The following is a 19752-nucleotide window of genomic DNA, read 5'->3' as shown; positions in this document are numbered from 1 at the left end:
GGGAGGCTGTGCGCTCTATTGATCTGGACGCTTACACTGCTCGCAATGGCTCCGATTCACATCACCTAACGCAGGGGTCAGCGATCTCCTAGAGTGGCATGCTGGCCACTTGCGACTTATGGGCCACTGCTTCCCAAGCAGCGTGCTGCTGCTCCATCATGTGCTGCCAGCTCCCATCCACAACAGTAATGGGGAGGGCTGAATGCGGTGGCAATGGTAAGCAGTACCTGCAAGAAGGGGTAGAGAGAGTGAGTGGGGGGGGCTGCTGTGGAGGGGATTAGCAGTGCAGGGTGGAAAAAGAGGGTGCACTGGCTGAGCTGCACCCTTTGCTGGATTTGGGTAGGCCAGATCCAATCCCCTCACAGACTGGATCCAGCCTGTGGGCCATAGGTTGCCCAGCCCCTGACCTAGCAGATGCTGAAGTCACCCTCTTGGCCCACCAGCAAGGCAGGGATTTGCACATCCCCAGTTTCTATAGCTAAGGGGCAGGTGGAAGTGCAGTGCCAGGCATTTATGCCCAAGGGTCCCCTCCTTGTTAGCTGGGGGATTGTTTTTCCATTGGCTCCAGCGTGCTCTGAGTACATCTCTTAGGTTGTGGTTCAGAGTTATGCAGGAAGTGTTTTAGCACAGCTGGGAAGTAGACGCACTTCTGTTCCACGCTTGAACCACGAAACCGTCAGTGCTTCCTACTGTACCACGTGCAAGCTGATAGTATCTCAAGTAAGCATGTTCCACCTCCCCGCCCATGTTAGTATTGACTGTATCTTTGAACAACAGCTGCTGAGATTTCATTACAGGAAACCGAAATGGGTGACAGTTCTGTGTACTGTATCTTGGAGGTGAAACAGAAGCAAAAACTCCCAAGCCCGTCTCTTTCTGGCTAATCTACTTAAACCCCCTGTTCTTGCAGTTTTTCTAGCTTCTAATTCAAGACATGGTAATGGTTACTCATTTTAAGAGCACAAAGAAGAATGTGTACTTGAAATATTACATTCCTTCAAGCATCTTCCCTCCCCCTCCCTTTTGTCAGTAGGAGCTTAAAGAGTATAATGGGCAGATTAACAACTGTATTTGTGGAATCGCCCATCTTTGTGCAGGTCTGGTGAAAAACCAATTAAGCTCATCTTGATCTCTAAATGAGATTTTTGCCAGTGTCTTATTCAACTTCAGCAGAGCATCCATTAATAGTCGGAGGGATTAAAATAGCTGAGTGTGTAGGGTGGGTGGGTGTATGTTGGATAAACATAGCAGCATTTGGTTGCAGGGAGGGTCTGTAGATGTGTAAGCTTGGGGGTGTTTGGTTCAGTTGTTCTGCAGCTCTGTTTCTTGAAACTGGGAGTAAGGCCCTCTGGTTACTCTGTTTGCAAAACCAGAGTATAGATAGCACAGCAGACATGAGGTCTGATGCAAAGCCCGTTGAGTAAATGGGAATCTTTCAGGTGACGTTTTGAATCTCAGATGCAGCTGCTAATACTGCGTAATTCTGCAGGGTTAAACAGCAAGGCCAAGACTTTGAAGAGTAACTCTTGATTTTAGGTGGTTAGGTTGAGGGACCTGGGGAAAAGGCGCTGATCTTTCCAAGTGTACTGGTTCCCTGTCATGTATTTCATTTTGGGAGAAAAATCTCCAATCCCATAATCTCCAATAATTTAGAGAAGGGCCTTAGAGAAGCCGCATGGCTTAGCTCATCTGCCATGCCAGGACTGTTTTCTAGTGGAGTACTTATTATGTGTAACAAAAAGCATCACATTGTGCAGCAACCTTTAACTGGAAAGTAGCCCAATTGCAAGCTATCCAGATGTGAGCATTTGCTAAGAGTTCCTGCACACGTGTGTGTGTTTTAATGTTTAAGTCATACTAAAATGTGGTCCCAGGACTGGTTTCTTTTGTTGTGATGGAAACAACGATGCATTTTTATCTCCTTCCCACTCATCTCTCATTATGCAAGGCGATATGATTTTCTTTCCAGGCAAACTGGAAAACAAGTGACTCTCGCGCGCGCGCTCAAAGAATGGGGTAAACATTTTCTTTTGTCCCTTGACGAACATAAAGCTATACACTGATGGTCTAGGAGTGGCATAGAACAGACTAATCCAGTTTTATTGCAGTAATGATCAGCATCTCCTTTCCTAATGGGCCAAGAGAGGATCTCTAAGGTGATGAGAGGATGTCACTAATCTGATCGCTACGACCTTGGTGTAATGTCTGGTGCTTCTCGAAAATGGGATGTACGTGCGTGGGCTATCATGACACTTTGTTGTGACATTTATGGAAGAAGCACGGTGTCTCCGGTACAGATATCTTTGGCATGTTGCATGTCTTGTACGTTGTGCATCATGTTTAGTTTCAGATATCGCTTGCATTTATTGGATGCCTGGACCTACTGTGGCACGCAGAGAAGAGAACCTCTCTCCCCTTCGCTCATATTGGATCGTGTGTGTGTGAGACCTATGGGCTAATTTAGAAGTCCAAAAACTCTTCAGTTATTTGTGGACATGCTTGTGAACGTGTCGGGATGTTTTAAATATAAAAGCCAGATACAAAAACATGGGATTGAAGATCTATGAGAGAATCTAGATGACTTAAGACTACATTAAGGCGTCAATGCAGCAAAGTACAGGCTGAATTTGAGTAGGTCGCTGGCTGCTATTGGAATGTCCCATGCAATAATTTTTTAGCTATATATCCAAAGGAAAGGACTAGAACAAAAACTAAATGCAGCTAGTTTAGACGGAGCCAATTGATGACTGCAGTTAAATGAATCCTTGTGAGGGAGAAAACGTTCTCTGTTGAATGGAAAGGTCTTTCAAAGTAGCAGAATGGATACTGCAGCTGATTCTGGGGAGACCTGAGCAGTAGCCTCTGCCCAGTTTCCGCATGCAAGAGCCAGCTCTCTTGCCATTTTGCTTGCAAAGTTCTCGATGAAAATCAAAGATGTTCAATCCTAGCAAGGTGGAACAGCACTCGGAGGCAGGCCTCAGCACTGCTGGCAGTCACCCAGCAGGTCGGAGTTTGCATCTCTTCCCAAACTCATTTGCTTGCCACGGGTCTGAGCAAGAGCAGTGAAATGATATGTTGTGACGTGGCTGTCGCACCCTGTGGATGCACTGCTGGCTTGAAGAAGAAATCTAAAAATAGCTGAGGCTTTTTCTAACTTAAATTACCTGAAAACCGCCCCCCACCCCCAAATCCAAATGGAAGGAGTTCGGGGGGCAAGGAGGGGAGGGGATGCAGTGCTGTTTAGAGACTGAAGGGAGGGGAGGGAAAAGATGAGCAGTGTCCTGTATGTCGCTGTGAGCCCAATATCTGCTGCCCAGGGACAGGGACCTTCCTGATCCTACCTTCTCTTTTTCTCCTAGCGGCAGGGAGCAGAGTCCGAAAGGCAGCGGGACGGCCATAGCCGTTCTGCAGTGCCTGAGACGCGGTGGGGTAGGCAGGATGCAGGCAGTTCACCTGAAGCCCAAGTTCAGCTTCCGTGGGAGGAGAGTTACATAGTGCCCAGTCTTGCAAGTTTACCAGCTCGCTCGTCCTTGCACGAGGTAGGTACAGCTACATCCAAGGCAACCCTAAGACTCCGGATGATGGCCATGTGATGATGCGCCCACTTTCCACCACAGCCCAAAACCTGAGTGCTTGGCCTTTGTGAAGGTGAGAAGGCTCATCTGCATGGGGTGTGCAGGACACTGGGCCCCAAGACCCCATCGTGCCAGGTTTGCCGTCTCTCCCACGTTGTTAACAGTCGTTCATGGTGCACGAGTGCTCAGGAGCAGACTTCGAAGCCTTCCTGTACTCAGCAGCCCACTAAATTGTGGGAAGATTCATAGATTATAGAGTCGGAAGGGACCCAGTGGATCATCATAGGATGCAGGGTAGTGGGGGGGATGGGCCCTGGGCAGCAGCTGTGCTAATGCATGCTAACACCATGCACTTCCAATATGATGGTCAAAAATCCCACTACATAATGTCATTTAAAAGACTAGATGGGGTTCCTAGGGCTCACTGACGTGGACTAGCTTCTTGTGGTATTGAGTGGGGCAATCCTGCATCTATTTGCTTATTGAGGAGGACAACCCTGTATCCATTTGCTAAAGGCTACACAGTCTCAGCTCCTACTAACCTAGGGCCAAGGCTCTGCTATGATGGCAGCAGACAAGTTAAGATCTTGTTATGGGTCCGTGAAAAGTCAGGCCTCATGCACATCGCACAGGGAGGGAAAGGCAATACCAGCCGGAGACTAAGCAGAAAATCCTTATTATTCTGCTTATTTTAAAATCTAGTGCCTATGATATGGCTGCCTTAACCATAACAGAAAACTTCATGCCAGAGAAGCAAGCTCTCTCTGCCTCTGAAAAACCTGCCACGGTAGAACATATTTTCTGAATAAAAAGGAGTAAAATCGGTTGATCTTTTTATTAAGTGGTAGTTGGGAAGAAGCCAGCTTCTTAAATCAGCCGCCTGTAAACTGGGGATTGCTGGTGGAAGGGGAAGAAAAGCAAACCCTTCAGGCCTCCATCCTACAGACATTTACTGGAGACCTGTATGATGCCCTATTTAAAGACCTCAAATCTTCACGTACATGCAAGGATCTGCTTGGACAAATCTTAATTGTAGGATCAGGGCCTTGGTTTAATCCTGTTTGAGGCTTATCCATGCAGCCTTCGTTAGCATTGCTAAGTTCTCAGCACACCTCTGTCCTCGCCCATAAATAAACCAAGTGGCTCTGCAGCGAGGCAGAGTGGGACACTGAGCTAGGACAAAGCCAGTGCGTGCATTTGGAGGTGACTTTTAATGTGCGCCGCATATGTGGCAGTGCTGGAAACACTGGAGAAATGCAGGGGCCAGCAGTAGATGTAGCATCTTGGGAGGGATCTTCCTTGTGTTTGTGGTTACAAATGGACAAAGAACTTGGGTAAATCAGAGACTGGAAGTGACTTGCAGGGTTGTCAGTTTTGAAAGGCTCCAGAGCAGCGAATTGTGTTTTGGAAACTGTGGGCCTGGTTGAGAAATCATGACACTTCCCTAAAAAAAAAAAAAAAAGAGAGAGAGAGAAAATTGAGTACTACTTATTTGCAGTCTGAGGGTTGAGCCATCAATAATGTGCGTTTGAGTGATATTTCAGGTAGTTCTACAGAACCACAAGGCCCATATACACGTGATATATACCAAATACCATGAAAGTCATGATAAAAATAAGAAAAGATGGAAAAACTGCTGATGCCTTTTCTGTGGTCACAGGCATCAGAGCTTTTCCTTTTTTCCCATTTTTTTTCCCCCTTTTTTCCTTTTGATGGAATTCTAAGTAGCAAAGAACCTGCTTTTTATTGGAGTCCCTTAAACAAATTTTAGTATATGCAGCATTTATGGCGAGGAAGTGAGGGATGCTCTTGGGATGATCTTCTAGTAATGGTCTTTGTACAGCATGTGCAAGTGTTACACTTGATAATTATTTCTTAATATCCAACCCAAACCTTTCCTTTAGCAATCAGAATAAATCACATACATGCCTGTCTCCGTTTAAATGCTTTCTGGTATGTCAGTGCTCCTGCTGAGCTTTCACTGCTCTGTCTCTTCCAATTCAAGTTGTATCAGGACTTGTCCAGAAAGTTGAAGTGACAGCTGGAAATTGGAGTATCTCTTAGCGGAAGTCATTGTTGGCTGTCTTGAAGGGAGCAAACCACTTCTGAGAGAAGCTTATTGGAGCGGGGTAGTTTGGGGAATAAAAATGAGGTTTGAGCGAGAGTTTAGAAACACAGGAAAAGATGCTGTCTCTGTTCAGATGGAAGTATCAGAATACCAGCCCAAGAAACAAGTAATCTAATTATGGCATGTGAAAGATAAGGATGAACAGGTGTAACTGAGGAGCTTCAGGGAGCGGTAAGGCTTTGCTCACAGTTGTTGAGGTCTTGCGGGGTGTGGGAGAGCGAGCGTCTGGGTCTTCCTAGATCTAGTAAGGATCAGGCCATGCTAATAACACCTACATGTGTCTGAGTCTGAGTAGCATTCACTACCAAGATCTCCTTACAGATGATGGGAGGAAGTGGGATGTTGGGTCTGGTCTTCCTGCTCTTGTGGCCCATTATTCTGACAACAGTAGTGCTTGAATAAGTCCAGGCATACAACAAATCTGTTCCTCAAAAGGGTTAAAACAAATAAATAAAGCAGGCAAGACATTTACAGTCCTTGGGCCCTCTCTCGAATTCTTGTTCTTCAGGGGGAGCGGTTCTCTCCTTGTATACCCCCACCTCTCCGAGGTAGACCGGGACTTGCTGGCCAACTGCATTTTTCCAAAGACTTGTCTTTGCAGACCAGAGCCATGATTTTTCAGTGGCTTCAACATGAAGTCCTGGGACTGTCCTCTCTTCTTCTGGCTGCATATGAACGACAAAAAAAACGCACCATGTTGCATTTGCAAGTTGTCACATGCGCACGCACACTTAGAGGGGTCTGCTCAGATTAAATCAGCATCTTTTGACACGAGTCTTAAAAATGCCACCCGAGTGATTGTCCCGGCATTACTGAAGGTGAGCAATACAACACGGACCCCCACCCCAGCAACTGGGGAACACGGCACATCAGATGTTTCTTTCTGGGTCTTTTCCCACCAGTCTTGTTGCACCCCATCAACACCCTCATGCAAGAGAGGGCCTGGCCTAGTGAGCTGCTCTTATGGATACCTCTCCTTGGATTGAGGCAGGGAACCAAAATCCGCTTGACTTTGGAAATGAACCACCCAAAGGTACTTGGTTATTAGGAAGGAGAATGCAGTATAAGAACTTGGAATTCACGTGGTTCTCTTCATGGGGTGGTAGATTCCGGGGGCATTTTGGCTGCCTAGTCACATGGTTGGAGGAGGGAGTGTTTTCAAGATGAAACTGGATGCTTATCTTGCTGGGATCCTATGACCCCAGCTGACTTCCTGCCCTTTGGGCGGGGGGCTGGACTCGATGATCTTCCGAGGTCCCTTCCAGCCCTGATGTCTATGAAACTCGAGCGGTTCCTGGGCAGCCGCTCTAATTAAAATGCTGCAGCATCACATACTATGCCCCCATGCATTAAAAAATGGCCAGGGGACTCATTGCAAGCTGGTTCTTATAATGCTGGCACAATACATTACGCCCACATGCATTTTAAAATGCTCCGGGGTGCTTTATTGAACCCTCGTTGAAGGAGAGTTAGATAAAGAATGGGGTCTTATACACATTATGCCTGGAGCGCTCTAATCGAACGCGAAGGAGCACATGTACAGGCATCCTTCATGACCAGCCCTCACGTTCTCCGAGCATCAACTCGAGGCTTGACTGCGATAACGTGCACACTCCCGAAACCTCTGCGTTTTGGATGGTGCCCCACTTTGAAACCACTAGGGCCTTTCTGAACCTAGCCTTGTTTCAACTTTGTCCTGGACTGAGTGGCTTTAAAAATGCTGTGGGTTATAAGCCTCAGTCCCTGTTTGTAGGCAGTGTTAGTGGTGCATCCTCGCTAAGGAAAGCCTGGCTATCGTGATGAAGTGGCACTCAGTTCGCGCACACAGAGCGAGTCTGTCTTTCTATGTGGCCTTGCCCATCATCCCCAGCCTTGCCTTCCTGCAAGACCACACTTGTGGCAAGACGACGAAGGTTGCTCAGTGTGAGAACAGATTCCTCTCTATTAGGTACACGGATTGCTATGAAACGCCCGTGTATCGGAGCTGATGTGTGTCCCGTGGCTCTGAAAGGATTAATTATTTAAAGACTAGGCCCCTTGTTCAGACAGTGCTGAAGCTGGTCTCTTCAGTGTGTAGTTAGGTACGTACTTTTATAAATAGCCTCCTGTTCATATGCTTGAACTAGACCTGGTTCCCAGCTTGTTCTGCACCTGGTGCAACAATTGCTTGGGCTCGCAGAGTGGAGGAAGGGCCACCAGGATGGCAGAGGTCTGTGCCGTGGCCTCGTGCTCTAGCCACGGTTTGGAGAGCTGGGTTTTGTGCATGCCAACTTCTCGGCACTCCTGTAGAAAGGGATTTGCTCAGCCTGGGCGGTGAAGTGGCTTTTCCTTAAGTCAGCTCTTGGGTCGTCTGTACTATTCCTGAAGCTGAATCTGTGCTCGGCTTCCTCATTAAAGCTTCCCACTGGTGCTCCCTCCTGCTCCTTTGCGAGTAATGGCAGGGAATAGCCGCAGTCTGTACCGGCAGCTGCTGTACTACCCAGAATATCATCAAACCCTGCCCAGAGCTGGCCTAGACGTGGCTCTCCCCGGTGATCTTCAGTGTCAGCGGGAGATGCAGCTATTGCTCTATAGTTGGACTGCTTGCGAGGAAGCGAACTTTGGTTCTCTTGATTTTTTGCAAGTGCAACAGCTTATTCTGTGAAGTTTGCTTACATGGACCAAGTCCTTATCTCTACACGCCTGAGTGAGATATGAGAAGGCACACAGTAGACTGAACCAACACCTACTGGGGGAAATTTCTCCTACAGAGGACGCAAGTCAAAGCAGCACCCCCACGATGATTTGCATCTAGAGGGTTGCAAAGAGAGTTTTTCCCTTCCCATGCAGGATATGCATGTGGTGGGGGGGACACCTTTTTCATTTGAACAAATAATTGCTGGGAGCCTTACAGCAGGGAACTCCCAGTGATGCAATATCCGTTGCTTATCTGTATTGGCAGAAAGCGGGGCAGGGTGGCACACAGATTCACTGAAGTTTAGGGCTGGAAGGAGATCATCGGGTCCAGCCCCCCTGCTCTGGGCAGGAAAGACTGGTGAGGTCAAATAACCCCAGCCAAGTGTGCATCCAGTCTCCTTTGAAAGATCTCCAGGGTAGGTGCCTGCACCCTTCCCCCCCACTCCGGGAGCTATCAAGCAATATCAATTCAAAGATATCAAGTGATATAGAATTTACCACGTGGGTGTCCAAGCTGATGTTGTCATTTTTTTTTTAAATAGAGTTCAGTTTTATCAAAGGAAAATCACTACAAAGCCATCATAAATACAACAATCAAGATTAAACAATTAAACAGGTCCCTCTCCCCACTGCCAGTACTGAATATACAAAGTGGTTCACGGTAGACCAGCAAATTTTAACAAACTAAGAAGGAAAACATGCATCACATGTTTCAATCCGTGCTAAACGCGTTCTCAGTTCTAAATTCATAACGTTTAAAACCAAGTCTATATCTGGGACCTTAAAGACTAACCGGTTCCAAAAAGCATCCGTTTTCATAGGCAGCAGCCTTACTACGTCAGGTACTCCTCTTTAATCTACGTTGACCGCAGGTGAGTTTTAATAATGTCTGATCGGAGGGGTTTTGAGTGGGGTTCTTCAGACCTCGGGTCTAATAATGAAGGTCAGTTCCCGCATCTAAATTTGCCACTAATTTGAAATATATCATTTCACATGTCATGATGAGGATGACATGGGGGCTGTATCCTGGAGAGCAGTGACTCTGTGGGCAGGGTTTGAGGGGTCGCAACGGACAAAATTCAGTGCCAGCGCCCAAGGGTAAAAAGGGCTAATTCAAGCCTTAGATGTGTGAACAAGGAAAGAAGTGAGTAGAGGTGGGGAATTGATTATGAAACCCTTTGTATCAGACTGGTGAGACCAGCCCGAGGATACGGCAGGCCGTTCTGGTGTCTGCATATTTAAAAGTTATGTTGACTAATTAGAGAGAGTACAGAAAAGAGGCACAAATGATTTAAGGGCTGGAGAAAATGCCTCGTACTGAGAATTAAAGGCTTCTGGCTGGCTGGCTTCTCAAAGAAAATTGAGAGGCGACTTGATTACAGTGTATGAGACCTTCAGAGAAAGAGAGAGAAGATGAGGTATTAAAAAGCTCTTTAATCTAGCAACAAACCAATGGCTGGAATCTGAAACTGGAAAAATTCACATTAGGAATAAAGCACAGATCTCTGGCAGTGAGATGGATTTAGCATTAGCACAAATAATCCAGGGAAGTTCTCCCTTACTTGATGCCTTGAAGTCAAGCCTGGATTTTTCTTTGGCTAAAGCACGTCCTCCAAATGTATGCAGTTGGGTCAAGACAGAGGTGAGTGAGTGAATGCAGTGACCTGCGATAGACAGAAGATCAGACCTGATGAGCTAATGGTCTCTCTCGACTTTTTAAACTTTCTGAATATGAATATGGTGCTTCCTACTATGTGGGTATTAAATGCATGTAACATTGATTGTGTTACTGCGGCAGAGGCGTCGGTAGAAGCATGACAAGACCACCTGGACTGTATGAAGATGACTAACTGGGTTGGTACATCAGAGAAAGATGCTATCATATATATTTAATTATGCTGCAGGCTTGAAATTTAGAAACTTTCTTACCCGCGTGTGATTAAACAGCACGGTTAGTGAAAAATGCAAACCACTTTTGTATTGCATTACCATCTGAGAAGCCTGGGGAAGGACCAGGAGCCCATTGTGCTAGGCATTATATAAAGATGTTTTCCTAACGATTTCCCGATATGAGCACCTGACCGTAGGGCTTCCAACTCCCTCCTGGATAGGAAGCACTAGGGCTGTCTTTGAAAACTCCCAGCCTTTCCCTTCAAGGGGACTGTGTCTGTGCTTCTAAGGCTAAGCACTTGCTTGAGTGGTTTGATGAATCGGGGCCTCTCTTTCTGACCGACTGTCCCAGTGCAGATAATCTGTGTCCTCCTGTCCCCCATTCCCTTGCCCACGTTAAACTGTCAAGGAGAGGCAGCTGCATAATGAGCATTGCCAGTGGAGCTGTAGTCAGCAGGCTGTGCGCGCAGCTTTCTGCTGTTCAGCCATCGGTGTCTGTTGGCCGTGCATCCACACTGGCCACATGCCTCTGAAATGCTGGTGGAAGGGATCACTTGCAGGAGCCATGAGCTGAGACTTTGCCTGGTGGCTGCAAGAGCAGCAAAGCTTTTGCTTCACCCCCGCTGCTGGGTGAAGAAAGAGCCTTTAGCACCCTGTAAAAGAAAAACGGGTTCAAAGCAGAGCCTGTGAAGTCAGTGGGACTTGGTACAGGTGATTTGTTTTCATCCAGTGCATTGTGTGCACACAACTTTTGTTACCGATGGGACTTCATAAGCCCAGCTTTATTTCCGCTTGCACACCACCTGGGGAACATAGGTTGCCAGAAGGAAACACCTGTGCCTCTTCGCATGTGCCAGCACTTCTCCATGTTTGTAACAATGGGCTCTGGCCACTTTGACTTGGTAAACATGGACCAGTCTGCCTTTGCCAACAGCTGGGGCACAGCTGGCCTCCCACGGCCATTTCCTACTCGAAGTCTGCAATGGAGGGGAAGCTGTGGTATTGGAGATACCTTGTGTGTGTTATAATCACTGGCCTATTGATTACTCCTGCCCTTGCTGTGTGCAAATACTGACTTTTGAATGGTGACTACTGTATGCTGATACGGTGTTGTTCTTAGAATGGGATGCTACATTGGTCTTTGCATGGGGGACAGTAAAGCAAAATCCACAGGACCACAATGCTGTGTCCTTGGTGTATTGTTGTCCTTCCCTGTTAGTGGCTCAGATCACGGGCAAGAGCCTCTTCAAGGTTGCCTTGCATTAATGAGTAAATTCCATGTTTATAGGTGAGGAAGTTTGCTTCAAAATTGCAGTTGAAAACACTCATCTGAGCACATCTCTCTCTAGCTACCTACTGGCTGAAGAAAGAAGAGGTATCTTTGCTATTCTCTCATCTTATCACGTGCCAGTTCAGTAGGAGCTGGTTTGTAGAGAGAGACGGGTCTCCGTCTCTCTGGGGTGGGGAGGGAGAGGTACATTTAGTATTGAAACTTTCTCTGGAACCACTGCTCTGTGAAATAGTTCCTTTGCTCCCTGTCAGGACAGAACTGTCCTTGGAGCTGTGCGGGCCGGGAGCGCCCCGAGCCCTTTTTCGCGCTGCACGCGGGCTGTGGCCAGCAGCCCGGGCACGCCGGGGCGGAGAGGGAAGGCCTTCGCTCTGGAATTAGGCACGGACGCGTAGCGGTAGTTTAAAAGATTGTTTACTTACACCGAGATGGCAATGGTGTAGGCTGGAAAGCTTGATTAAGTTGCAGTTACAGAAAGAGAAAAGAAAACAAAAACTCGAACCTGCAGGGACCGAGGGTACGTCGCATAGGGTTCCGGCGACGGGAAGATGAAAAATACGAGGGTACATCGCAAAGGGTTTCGGCGACGGGAAGATGAAAAATACGAGGGTACATCGCAAAGGGTTTCGGCGACGGGAAGATGAAAAATACGAGGGTACATCGCAAAGGGTTTCGGCGACGGGAAGATGAAAAATACGAGGGTACATCGCAAAGGGTTTCGGCGACGGGAAGATGAAAAATACGAGGGTACATCGCAAAGGGTTTCGGCGACGGGATTGCCTGCTTCAAATGCACTGGGTCCGTGAGGATCCGCAGCGCTTAGAGATCTTCACACAGCGTGAAGTCTCCTCCTCCCTTGCTCGTGGAGTCCTCCAACTTGGGCGGAAACCACTCAAGCCTCTTATACGGCTAGCAAGCCAATCACTAGCCGCCACGTGTGAATAATTTAGAACTAGCCAATAATGGGACTCGAATTAGCATACCAATGGCGGGAACTCTTTGCAACGAGCATCCCCTCTTTGCAGCAAAGAAATGCACCCTGCAAAACAAGCTCCAAATTGGCGGGAGATTCTCCCTTGCACCGGGGTTCTCCTCTGCAGCAGAAAACTCCACTGTGCAAGGAAGCTGCAATTTAGCGGGGACAATTTAGCAGTGCCGAAGCACACACAAATAAAAATCACACCTTTTGGGTTGTGACAGGAGCATGACTTGATTTACTGGCAGAGCCCTGCACAGAGTTTCCCTTGTCTGTTTTAGCAAGGCCAGGTCACTTTTGGTTGGGGTTGATACATCACGGGAGTGCAGGCACTTCCTTTGTTCTCTTTGTACTGGGTGAGTTGGGAGGGCAGCATGTCTCATTGCAAGCTTTCTTGTACCAGGCAGTAGGAATTTATTTTTCCTCCATTGTATCTAAAACAGTTTCTGAACCTCTAACTCAAACTCTGGTGGCTTTTCTTGCAACCAATAAGTTTTTCCTTGAGACAGTCAGTCTTGCTAGTGTCGCTTAGGAGGGGATCAGAGTTGCCAAATGTCTGCATATTTTCAGAAACTCCATTAAAACAAGCCTAAAAATGCCTGTCAGTAAAATCTGTCAGAAAATTCTGCCATCCATAAAAACAGGAAGCCAGCAGAGCTTCAATCAAGCTCTGTGGTTGGAAAGAAGCAGCATTGGATAGACAGAGCACAGCAGTGCTACCTGGTCTCTGAGCAGAAGGGCAGTACCCTGAAGGGCGCTCTTTCTGGGGCTCACCAGACTCTCTGTAGCTCCCTGCCCTTGCTCCAAAGCCATGTGTTCTTTCTGTTCCTACATCACCTTTGCCTGTGACGCCACTTGTTTCACAAGTAGCTGACAGTAGCCTTTCGGAGGTCTGTGCTGGGAAAGGGGGAACAGGGATAGCAGTGATAAGGCTGGAGGGAAGTGTGGGGTAGGGGGAAGCATGATGCAGGGTGCAATCAGGGGGAGGGATATCGCGGTCTGGGGATGAGCAAGGGAAACTTGAGGGTACAGGACAAATGATCTAAAACCACTGCTACTGTATAGCAAGGGTCCCAATCCAAGACCTTTTTTTGTAGATGGACAGGGGGGGGGAAAAAAAAAAAAGCAAACCAAAAAAACACCAAAAACTTTTTACTGATAACTAAACTTTTTTTTACTGACACGTCTTTACTAGCACGTTTCACATAATGTAAATGTAACCCTTCTGCCAGCCTCTGGGACAAATTTGAACCAGGGGACCCTGGACAAATTTAAACTGACATGTGGTTTCACGTAATGTAAATGTAACTCTTCTGCCAAACCTCTGGTTCAGATTTAGGGTTTTAATGCCAAACAGTAAAATAAATAAATAAATATTTTGTTGTTAGTAAAAAGTGTCCTTGACCCTGCGGATGCCAGAGCATGACGGTGCCAGAGGCTGCTCACAAAGACAGACACAGAAATCGTTTGGTTTTTACATCTTGGTAAGGATTTCCACCAGGAGTTGCCAGCCACAGGTTCCCTGGCATCAGTTGAAATAACAACAGTTGGTAACAACTAGGGATGCAAATACCAGTTCGTTAAGTACCTGTCTAAACTCCCCTAATGTTATTGTTTAAATGGTTAACTGATGCCATGCATCTCCTGGGGACTAGCCCCTGCCTGTACTCGCTTGTTCTCCGGGTGGCAGGAGCAGGCTGGGAAAGCCTCTTGCCCACTGCTGCTGCTGACACGTGACTGCCCGGGGGCCAGGGCTGGGGCTGGCTGCAGTTGTGGTTCCTGCCACAGTCCCCATGAAGCTGCAGGCAGCAGCAGCAGGCTGGGAAAGCTCCTCAGCAGGGCAGGAGGGAGGAGCAAGGAGGGGAAGGGGCGGGGGGGACTAGTACCTATGGTACTAGTACCTATAGCTAGTCTGCTCCTTCCTTTCCAGTGCGCCAGTAGCTGCAGTGATTTGAGAGAGCCCCTTGCTTGCTGCTGCTGCCCGCAGCTTCATGTGGCTTTCTTGTCTGGAGGGGCTTGCTGCATCTCCTTCCCCCCCTGCCCTGGGGACTGGCTCCCAGCAGCAGCTGTGTTTGAGCGGGTCTGCTCGTGGCCCCCAGGTCCCTGTGCTGCTCTAGGCAGGCGGCTGTGGTCCCCTCCCCAGGGCAGGGTAGAGTGGGACAGGTGCGGGCCCAGGGTTTGCAGCCCTCAGCCAGAGCTAGGCCTGTGTTATCGGTTAACCGGTTAACTGATATCAGTAGAGGAGGTTAAATGGATCATTTTTAAAACAATATTTACATCCCTAGTTTTCAGTCCACTGGAAAATGCATTGGTGCCAGCTGCAGTTCCTAGGGGCTTTGTATTTCCATGCAAGAAATGTGCTCCAGCGTTTGATCCCCAGTGGCTGCAACTAGGACACATCCCTGGGCTAGATGCTGCCTGAACTAGACAGCCTGTTGTCAATGGGGTAGGCCTGGGTGGTTTCCTTCTTCTGTTCGCCCTGCAGGTGTTTCCCAGAGCCACGTTTCAGCACAGAAGGGCCTGCACTGTCATCTCTCCCTTTGTGTTACTCCAGAGCGCTCCACCTGGAGACAATGGAGGCATCTGGGGTGGTAGAGAGAAATCAGCAGGGCCCCGTTATCTCCACTGCTTGTTTAAAGGTTAAATGTGGCAGTCGTCTGATCCTGTTGTCTGATCCTGGACTGTGAGCTTGGATACTCAAACAGTGTTGGGTTGCATTGGTTTGATCTTGTCGGGGAGCTCAGCGCTGCAGGTTGAAGTTTTGCTCCTCAGGAGTGGAGGAGAGGCTGCCGAGATGCAGTTTAGACTGTATCTGAGAAATGCCTCTTCAAAGCGGATCTGACCAAATGCCTCCTTGTGCATGCCCCAACTGTACGGGGAGATGTGACCACCAACTATCTTTGCCTGCCAGCCTGTGTCCTTGTGCCCAAGTGGGTGGTTACTATCCTGGGTAGAGACTGAACCTGGGCTCTACCTTCTCACTCTTAACTTGGGTTGAAAGCACCACCAAACCTGAACAGCAGGATCTGTGTGTGCAAGTGAGGAGCAACAGCAGGCGACATCTGCAGAAACAGCTGGAGGAACCAAACTAAATGGGCAAACCAAAGCCACGGGTTTTAGGTCTGTGTCAAAACACTGGAAACATACAGAGTAGTTGAATCTGAATAACAAGCCATTGGATTATTATATTTGGCGCATCTGCCTTTGTGTGGGTCCTTCTCTGCTCATAGAAGCCTGATAAATGGAGTCTTGTGTCAAGACCGGTTCAGTTGATCCTGCAGTGGCATCTAGCCCATGCACTTATTGCGGTGTGTTGTTGGCTGTTACTAACCATTACTACAGCTGCATCGGAAGGGTTCTTCCCAAGCCGTCCTCCATCCCACAGGGTTTGCTTCCTGCAGCTAGTGGCTCTGCGTGACCTTCCAGACAGCTGGTTTGGTTTGTTGGCGGGGGGGTGAATTTTTTGGTGGCATTTCTGTCCCAAAGGCAGCTCCTCTTCCAAGCTCAATGTTTTGCTCTGTTTGCAGCCTGTTATCTGGTGGCTTCTCTCCCCCTTATTCCCTCACCTTCCCACTTGGGATCAATCGCTGTTTAGCTGAAGCATGCTGCCAAGCACATCTTTTGAACATTGGCAAGCGTTGCTTTATACCCTAGTGATTCTCAGCCTATTTAGGCTTGAGGCTCCCTCCGTAAATTGTGTTAATTAATGGCACCCCATTTCAAAACCGAATGCATTTGTTACAGTGCTTACCTCCATGTGGAGAGGCTGGGTAGTGAGGACCAGGGAGTAAGAGGCTGAACCTGCTCTTATTTGCTCATCTCCTCTCACCTCCCTTGGTTCCTTACACTTCCCCAGCATGCTTCAAAGGATCTTGTGGTGCCCTAGCATCCTGGTTGAGAATCACTGCTATACCCAGTCTACCTAGTCTTGGTGCTTATGTCAGGATTGAAGCCTGCTCCCTTAGGTGGAGTCTGTTTGAATGTGGTGTCATGGTGCTCTCTCTTGTAGGCATTCATCCCTGCCCCTTCTCCCTTAGAATCGCAGAAAATTAGGGTTGGGAAAATTAGACACGGGACCTCAGGAGGTCGCATCTAGTTCACCCCCCTGCTCAGAGCAGGACCAGCCCCAACTACATCATCCCAGCCAAAGCTTTGTCCAGATGGGTTTTGAAAACCTCCAAGGATGGAGATGCCACCACCTCTCTGGGTAACCCGTTCCAGTGCTTTACTACCCTCGTAGTGAGAAAATTCTTCCTAATATCTAACCTAAACTTCCCTTGCTGCAACTTGAGACCATTTCTCCTTGTTCCCTTCACTCAATGCAATGGAGGTGGAAAAGAAATCCCCTTGGTGCCAAGGTTCCCTCTAAGCTGTGCGCGCGTGTGGCTGCGCACAAGAAAAAATCATGCCGCGCAGTAACTTTTTAATGCCGCGCACCGACCCAAACCTGGCCACAGGCTGCTGCAGGAGGGGGAAGGGGCGGGCACGCTGAGATACCTGCGTGCTCCCAGCTAGGATCGCAGCCGCAGGCCGGGAAGTTTCACTGGGTTTGGCAGGGAGAGGGGCAGATCGAGACCCCCATGATGCAGGAGGGAGTGCAGTAGGGGCAGGGCTCTGCCCCGCTCCCTCCTGTACCGTGGGGATTGTCCCATGACGCAGCCCGGCCAGGGGCCCATTCACCGCAAATGGGGTCCCAGCCAGGCTGGGGCAGTCGGAGCCCAGCAGTTCATCCAGGGGTGCGGGTGGGCAGCTGTGGCTCCCACTGCTGCGTGCACCACCGGGGAGGGGGAGCACATTCTCCCCCGTGCTGCACCCTTGACAAGCCGCTGGGCTCTGATTGCCCCATGGCCCGGCTGTGTCACAGGGCAATTGGAGCCTGGCAGATCATCCGGGAGAGTGGGGGACGGGGCCTGTGTCCCAGCCCCTGATCTTTGCACGGGGCAAGGGTGGGCGGGATCTGCGCTCTGCCTGCTCCCTGCCTCTGCGCCTCACTGCCGCCTTTGAAAGCCATGCCATGTGCCTCGCTACCTGGCCCGCCCAGCGGTGGGACGCACATGGCGCTGCACCGCTTTCGAAGGCTGCAGCAAGGCACAGAGGCAGAGAGCAGGCAGAGCGCACGGACCGAAGCGGGGCACTCACGGATCGCTACACCTTAGGGGGAACATTGCTTGGTGCGTGGGACTTGAGATCCAGGCTTGCCTCACATGGCATCATAAATGGCTACTGCCGGGTCAGTAATACAGCCCTCATTTTGTCTTACCCTGTTTGTTTGAATGAAGTAACTTCCAAAGGCATTTTCCATGAATCGATAAATTCGTCCTACGCTCATGCCTCAGAGGCTTAGTTTGCTCTACATATTCCACGCTATGCGTCTCTGCTCTGTGTTGTGCTGCAGAGAGTCCTCGGGAGAGAAGTTACTGGAGCTCTCCAAGGATGCGAGGCACGGTTTTGACATTTCTCTGTCCCTCTTGAAGCTGCATTTTGGAATTTGGAGCAAGGGATTGAATTGCAGATACGTAGCTAATTTTTCTAGGTATGCATATGGAACTTGAGGAATTCATTCGTGTGCCATGTGGTTCCTGGATGTTATAGACTGAGGAACTGAACCCAAGAATAGGGGTATGAATAACACCGTTAGGAAGGCTCAGTTACTTGTAACTTCAATATTTCAGCACAATGTTTCCTGTCAAGAGCAATTTAAAAATTCTTATTGCAGTGCCCTTCATCCCTCCCTAATGCTACTTTTGCAAGCCACAGAACATGCATCTTTATAAAACACCTGGCATATGTATTTAGGCTACACTGTACAGAAGTGGCCTATGAGAGACTGGCCCTGAAGCACAGAGAGCATAATCCACAGCTTTTGGGGAAGCTTTGTAATAAAGGTCTCTTCATGGCTCTGCAAGATCACAGTTTGATTTGCAGACTTGCCCAGGAGAATGCGGGTTGGGCTATGCCATTAGCAGGTGCCCCCTTATTTTATATCTAACGGCAGTTTTGCACTCCACATTCTGGCACCGGCCGCCTTCGGCTTTCTGTGTTTTAAAGGTTATATGTTTTAAACCTCTCTGTGTCCTATGAGATTTTGAACTGTGGAAAGAAATCCAAAATGGCAGAAAAGAGAAATCCAAAATAGCGTGTGCCCGCATCCTTGCGTGTTAGAAGTGATTAGTGCCAGTGCAGTGCTCTTACGTCTCCAGCTGTGGCCCAGAATACAATTTCTCTCGCAGGGCATGATGCAACATGCACTGAAATCAATTGACAGCTTTCCCTGATGCCAGTGGGCTTGGGTCGCATCCTTGACTGCTGAAGGAGACCCCCAGCCTGCTTCCGTATAGATTGGCCGGGGCCTTTTTAATTTGTGCATCTATTTTCTGTGTGCATACTCATCACAGGCTCATTTTTATGTGCTCTTGCTGACATGCAGGTCCTTCTCTGAGGCTGGTTACAGGGTAGCTAGTCACCACACCGCTCTCCATCACACGAGACGGGAGAATGGAACTAAAGACAAGGCCGAAAGCACTGATGCATGGCAAATGAGCCGTGATATAAGTTGTCACTTTAAGTTGCAAGCGTGATTGTCTGCGGTGCTCTTTCTCAGGAGTTTCCCTTCCCCTCCAAGTACTGACTGGTTTAGGTTAAAAAGATAGATTACGTAAAGCAAGGTATGAACAGGGTTGGGCGTTTAACTACAGTGGCTCCCTCTCATGCACAGATTTGAACAGATCCACTGCAGAGGTTAGGGCTGAGACTTCAATGCTTTGTTACTAGCACGGTGGTATTTGCTGGGATGGGGATGAAGATGGAGGGGCAGAAAAGGGGGCCACTTGCTCGTCCTCTGAGACGAGCAAAGGAGGGTGGTGTCTGATAAACGTACCTCTCTGTGCATTGCCTAGCGTAAAGGATCCTGCCGGGTCTACTTGTATTTCTTAACTTCATTACTACGCTCTGGTTTCCGTGATCGCAATAGAGGGTTGGGCTGTGGCGGGACCTCCTAATCCCCCCTGCTTCCTTTTCCATGAAGCCTTGGAGCATCCTCACATGTGGACCTCAGCTACTCTTATCCTCTGTAGCTTCAGCTTGTATCAGAGGAGCAAATGTGCTGCATCCGCTGTCCTGAACATCTTTGCTGTGTCCTTCTTTGACTTCTTTTTCAATTAAAATCTTTAAAAGTATGCGACTGCTCACTATAGAGGGCAAAAGAAATCCTAGTCTGATT

The 19752-nt window shown here is 48.5% G+C and overlaps 1 protein-coding gene across 2 annotated transcripts in view; it reads left to right on the top strand.

Annotated features, from left to right (window-relative positions):
* The window catches only part of DAAM1 (dishevelled associated activator of morphogenesis 1), a 178398-nt gene that overhangs the window by 12701 nt on the left and 145945 nt on the right, over positions 1-19752 (top strand). Inside the window, exon 1 of one of the 2 annotated variants that reach the window (XM_006026227.3) lies at positions 3367-3539. The exons of the other annotated variant lie outside the window; for it this stretch is intronic. The gene's annotated coding sequence lies outside the window, so the exon portion shown is untranslated. Of the gene's footprint in view, positions 1-3366; positions 3540-19752 lie in introns of those variants that run through there. 2 annotated transcript variants of the gene reach the window in all.

This window comes from Alligator sinensis, unplaced genomic scaffold (genome assembly GCF_000455745.1).
Source record: "Alligator sinensis unplaced genomic scaffold, ASM45574v1 scaffold708_1, whole genome shotgun sequence".
NCBI lineage: Eukaryota > Metazoa > Chordata > Crocodylia > Alligatoridae > Alligator > Alligator sinensis.
The sequence above is the reverse complement of the archived record's forward strand: the minus strand, read 5'-3'. Positions and strand labels throughout refer to the sequence as shown.